The following is a 6,257-nucleotide window of genomic DNA, read 5'->3' on the forward strand; positions in this document are numbered from 1 at the left end:
TCGCTGGTAATAATTATCTGTGGAAAGCGACCTTGCTCAGCAAATAAATAAATACCATTGGATGAATGTTCTCGACAACGATCCGACGGGCACAAGAAGGCGAGGTGCACAGCGGGCAAGGTGGATCGATCAGGTGGAAGATGACTTGCGGACCCTCCGTAGACTGCGTGGTTGGCGACGTGTAGCCATGGACCGAGCCGAATGGAGAAGACTCTTATATACCGCACAGGCCACTTCGGCCTTAGTCTGACTAAATAATAATAATAATGGATGAATGTTCTCGTTGTTTACCAACAAATGTTTTTTTTACAAAGGTGATAATGAAAAAAGTCTATCGAAGTAGGCACCGCCGAAATCTTGACTCATTCGTAATACAGTAAAGTTTTCATTTTTTTTCTTTTTAACTGTAAGGCAACAAAGGTACACAATAGATCGTATATGACGGCACATACAATGCGAACAAATTGACGTACTATACGTACTGCGCTTTACAACTTGCACAAAAATTTCCACTTTAGCATAAGTGGCATCATAGGTATACATGTTGTATAAAAAATGTTAAGATATAATCCTCGTAAACATTTTGAACGGAGCGAATAAACTCAATATTAAGAATTTTTTTGGCACACCCTGCTAAGTGATAAAGTTTATTCACTTCGCTTTATAGTTTTAAAACACTACAAGAGGCTTATTTTGATTTGGTCTGCTATAGATCAGATCGTATAAATGTTGAGTGCATGATGTAAGTACACTACACATGATAGTATTGAATAATGCCGTGACCCGCGTTGACGCACGAGTACTATACTGGTGAAGTCCAGTTTGGACGCGAATTTCAGCATTCTTTGGCTGCTGACCTATTTGATAACGGGAAGATGTTTGTATTTACATTTACTTACTTGCGCAGCGTATTTTCTCTCTCTAGCCAAAAACATCAAGTTGGTACAGAAAACAATTAGTTTCCATGTTATAGAGAAACATTGCACAGCTCGACAAGCCATGAAACGACATATGATCGTATCTTTGTATCATCCAGTTAAAAAAAAGTCGGTTACCATTTATATTTCCTTTCCAGCTAACATACTATTCTTTCTCAGTGCGCTCATGGAGATGCAGAGGATTCCTCGGTCTCTTGTAGCAATGAGTGTGGAATTAATTTTTCTCCCCTTATCCTAATTGACCATGAGGGAAGTTGGTCTTGATTAGTCTTGAATTAAAGAAACTCCGAAGCATGAACAGTGAGAATAGCTTTCTAGTCCCAAGAAGACTATTCAGTTGGTGAGCTGTGCATATTTGTTGGTTCTCGGCAAATCACGACTAGCAACTATGGTGTATAGTTAATCAAGCTATGCTAAGGTAAGCTAATGCTACTGCTGTTCTATTGTTGGGTTTCCATTATAGCACTCTAATGAGTGTTATAATATTTTTTTTAATTTCTATCCAGGTAACCAATAAGCATTAAAGTAAGCACTATAGTAGCATTTTACTGGCATTGCATGTGCTCTATGCTGTAAATAAGCATTTTGAAAACCTGGCTGTTCTAAATAAGCATTCTCAAAGCAATCATGAGAGGCATAGTCTTATAATGGCATTTTGAATGCACAATGTTGTTTTTCGTTTCAGCTACATTAATGCCACTTTAAGGCCTGTAGTGTTCATACGTCAAACGTTTTCCAATATGGAACCATATAGCGGGGACTATTTGACCAATGAACTTACATTTGAGAATAGAAATCGGTACGTGCAGAATGTTTTTTTTTCCATTCCGACCATTGACAGGAGTACTTGCCGTTAACCAAACCCTATCACTAGATTAGCTACATTTGATTATTCCATTGCACTATTTTCGATGGATGCATTAAAGCAGCACTACTGTAGCTGTTTCATTGCAACTGGGTATGACGTTTGTAACGGTTGCATTCTGAGATGAGTTAGATTAAGTTTCAATGCTCCTGAAAGGGGTTTTTATTTATGTTGGGCAAAATTATTCCTCTCTCTCTTATGGGCCAGCTGGTAAGGGCGATGACAACTACAGCGTCGGGTGGCAAGAGCGCGAGTTCGAATCCCGCTCGAAGAAAGTAAAAAAATATGTTCCATTTCAAATATGAAAATACTAACGATATAAAGGACAAAAAAAAAACTATGAAAAGAAAGAATTAGAAAAAAAAATGGCATTAAAAAAACTTTTTTTCATTGTTTTTAAAATTAAGCATTTATTCAGCATTTCGGATGCTACTCAGCAAAATTTCTACTTTATCGATAAAGTAGGATTGAGCATTTAAGCAGCCATATATTGGGCCAAAACCTGCATTAAAATAGCATTAAAGGCGACTATAGGGCTTATTGGCATTTAATGTTTTGCAGTAAAGGCGGATATAATGCCACTTAAATGCTTTATATAATGCTTACTGGTTACCTGGGTAGTCATAATACCTGTTTTAAAATTTGTCTTTTAGTGATAAAACGGCCTTTTTTTCTATATCAACAAAATGGGTGCTTTAACTAAAAGTATGTAACTCAAATGGGTGCTATAATGGAAAACAGCCAGCAAAAGATGTTCCGGATAGCGACGACAGCGACAATCTTTATCTGGTAACTAAAATATCTTTTTGATATACCTATCTGGGGTATCGAAATCCGTACACTTAAGCACTTCGTTATATGTAACAGTCTCTAGAAAATTTGAATCAAATGTAAATGAGATGTTCATCGCTGATTCAGTTGCAAAAGGATATCTATTATTGAAGTATTCAAATTTTACGCATTTTTTTTGCTACGAAAACCATGATAAAATAATAAACCGTCCCTTGTGTACGGATTTCGAATCAGAGGATCTAAATCTGTGTAGCTATTTGTTCACTTAATTTTTAAATCAAAGCACCACAATTGGCTAGACTGTAAATAGTTCAACACACACCTTGAGAAGAGATCAGTTAGATTTGTATGCAGATGAGCTTATTTTATTATTTGCAAATTGCAATTTAATCATTGGCCCCTTCAGTACAATCATGGTCATCACGCGAACACATAATGCCTGAAACTCCGCTTTTGCAGGGCGGCGAATTATTTTTTTTTAATTTTTATTATTTTAGTTTCAAAGCCTATTTTCTATTTCAATGGCCAAAAATTAACTAACAAGTCAATGAACAGGATGAGATAAATTATTTATATATTTATTACCTTTAAATCTCTTTAATTCATTGATATCTCATGAGGTGGACGGACTAGGTCCCCAACGGTAGCGGTTGGTTATTAACGCACACATAAAATTTACTTGAAAGTTTCCTTAGAATTTTGCCAATAGAAATGTATTGTAGAACAATTTTTTTTTGGTTATACTCTAAGTTTTCATTTGAATGTTGAGCCCCCCACTTTCCAGACTTTGTGCAATTTTAGGACAATTTAATCACAGACAAACAGACGTAACACTGATGAAGTTCCCATCGCCCATGCTTTGAACGGTCGTTTTAAACTAAACTGATTACTCGTTTCACACCTAGAGGCACGCGCATCGTTTACCTTTGGATTTGACATCTAACACTAGCGCCTTCTGTTGACATTGTCGAACTAAGGGTCTGTCTCAATTGGATAATTAAACTGAAATTAAACTTAGAAGTGACATTTTCATAGTTATCGAATAACCCTGCTCGCAGAGCAAGATTACTTTTGACAGATATCGAATCATTTTCCATCGATGTCCTTGGAATTGCTGGGTAGCACCAGCCATTCTTATAACGGGGTGATTTTTTTTTAAATTTTCGAACTGTCACTTTTAAGTTTATTTCTCCAAATGAGACAGACCCTAAATAGCATTTCGTACAACATGCACGCGTGATGGTGATAAAGTAACTGAGCGATGAATTTTTCAGGAAATTGTTCTAACTGTTCCGTCTGTTTGTCTGTGCTTTAATGTTCATGCCGGATGGCTAATAGCCGAAATGTAGGCAATTTAATGTAAAATAGAAATTTCAGCACTGCCTGGCAACATTGAATTTTTCAATAGTTCAATGCATTGAATCAATTGCTTACGATAGTGGTATGAAATCTCAGAGAGTTTTATAATCGATTTATACCGAAATCTCCAGAATCCGTTGAACAGTTTTCGAGACGGTCCTGAATTTGAAACTTGGAATGACGCCATCTTTCCGAAGGACGTAATTTTAAGTCAACAAGTGTTGTTATAAGGCACGGCAAATGCTGGGTAAAGCGTACCATTGGTACTTCGCGTACCTGAAGGAATAAAATAGACCCCATCTCGCGGTCCTTAGCCTCTTACTCAGCAACTCCTATCCCTACCTCCCAGCGGTGCTGGCCGGGATACGAGCAACCTTAGGGAAGATCGGGTAACCAACCCCGGTGGGAACTATGGTCGTATGCTGACAGGGGGGTTTGCTCCTCTCCGGAGGTGCAAATCTTATTGAGCGTCTGTTCTCCATGTCAGGATCGGCTCACAACAGCGTCTGTTCTCCATGTTAGGGGCGGCTGATCATCGTCCGAGTGCCAGCGAGGGACTCTAAGTGAAACTGTGCACCATGGTCCACCGGAAATAAGGAGGAATGGTCCTCCGGAAATTTAGGGGGTTTGGTGTCAGGCCCTGCAAGCCAGCCTTTAAAAATCATAAGCAACGAACAATCAACAAGAGAGTACGGACCGGAATGAAGTGTTGTTATAAATGATTAATTAATATTGAGCGTCTCAGGGGAAAATGTTACAAGGTTATTCACTATTACAAGTTACTTCACTATTCCATTTACTTCCACTTTATTCACTTTGTATCAACAGATACGTATTTAGTTGTCTACTTCAGTGTTTTGTTATTATAATGATAACAAAACACGAAGAAGTTTTTTTTAGTGGAAAACGAAATACGTATCTGTTGATACAAAGTGAATATAATGGAAGTAAATGGAATAGTGAAGTCTGTTAACCTTGCTGTTTTAAAGTTTGACCTAAAATTCGTCCCATTTTAAACCAACATCAGGCCAAATCATTTAGGCCGGTTTATGCCGGTCAATGCCGCTGTCGTCACTGACAAAACATCTTTTTCTGGTGAGGATAGGGCGCTAAATGTCAACGATGAAGAAATCAGTACGATTCGACAGTTGTGTACCCAACATGTAGGTATGGGAACGTGAACAAAGGAAACCGCAGCGGCAACCTTCCTCTATGGATTATTACATCTTTTAGTTAAAGGCTTAAAAAATGGATTCTTTGGGAAAGTTGACCTTAAATAAGTCAAAGAATTAACTGAGATAATATAACGAGATACAACTTTTGACAGGAAAGGTGAGGTGAATCGCACGGAACAGTCTTCTTCTTCTTCTTATTGGCATTACATCCCCACACTGGGACAGAGCTGCCTCGCAGCTTTAGTCTTCATTAAGCACTTCCAATTGCCTGGACCGGCACCGGGAATCGCCTTCAGCAACCCTTAGTATGGTCTTGCTTTGTAGCCGCGCATCTTACCGCACGGCTAAGGAGGGCCCGAGTTTTTACCTTACATCTAAAGATCTTTTTGTTTGACCTGCTTTAAATAATTGTCTAAGTCAACATCTTATTTTATACTATTTATACACATCGGTCTCAAATTATTGCGTGTTTCCTATACGTGATCTATCGCTGGAAACATGATGTTCAAATTTCGCCAACTGGATCGTTCCGGTCAGCTCACTATGCTCCGCACGACTGAATAGATTGATAACAATTAGTGTGAATTGGACGCAAGCAATCGAATCAATTAATATCAATATACCATCGTGGAGGACGCAGATTCCAAAAGTCGCTACTGCGTAGTCACACATATGGGCGCCTCGTATTGATTTGCGATTTGAGAGCGCATAGGGTCGTTCTGCGGAAGTTGGAATGGCTTTAAACATATTATAATAATTGAATTAAAAACAATAAAATCTATTACCTAAATATTTTGAGAGAAATGCTTTTCCTTGAAATTGTGGGTGAATTGTAAAACCGACCTTGCAGTTATAAAGTTTATGAGTCAGTCAGTCCTATAGTTGTGCTAATTGAATGGTGATCGTTGGAATTTCGCTACTGACAACAGAAAAAAATCACGAGAAAGATTAATTATCGAATGGTCGTTGTTGGTACCGATAATTTCGGTTGACGTTATCGGTTGACATCGTCATAGTAGACACGTTTTCTTCAATTTTGGAGGTTTGGTGGCTAGATTCGTCATTTTTGCTCGTATAATTAACAGCGCCTGATTTAACAGTTTATTCGAAAGTATAAGATTGCTAATG

General features: G+C 38.1%; 1 long non-coding RNA gene across 1 annotated transcript; it reads right to left on the minus strand.

Moving 5' to 3' along the window:
• Positions 1 to 5,547: 5,547 nt before the first annotated feature.
• On the minus strand, positions 5,548 to 6,139 carry LOC134223857 (uncharacterized). Its single transcript, XR_009982751.1, has 3 exons — positions 5,915 to 6,139; positions 5,753 to 5,848; positions 5,548 to 5,685 (listed from the first exon to the last, which is right to left on the minus strand). It is a non-coding gene; the product is annotated as an uncharacterized LOC134223857 (long non-coding RNA).
• Between the last annotated feature and the right edge of the window lie 118 nt (positions 6,140 to 6,257).

Source organism: Armigeres subalbatus, chromosome 3 (genome assembly GCF_024139115.2).
Source record: "Armigeres subalbatus isolate Guangzhou_Male chromosome 3, GZ_Asu_2, whole genome shotgun sequence".
NCBI lineage: Eukaryota > Metazoa > Arthropoda > Insecta > Diptera > Culicidae > Armigeres > Armigeres subalbatus.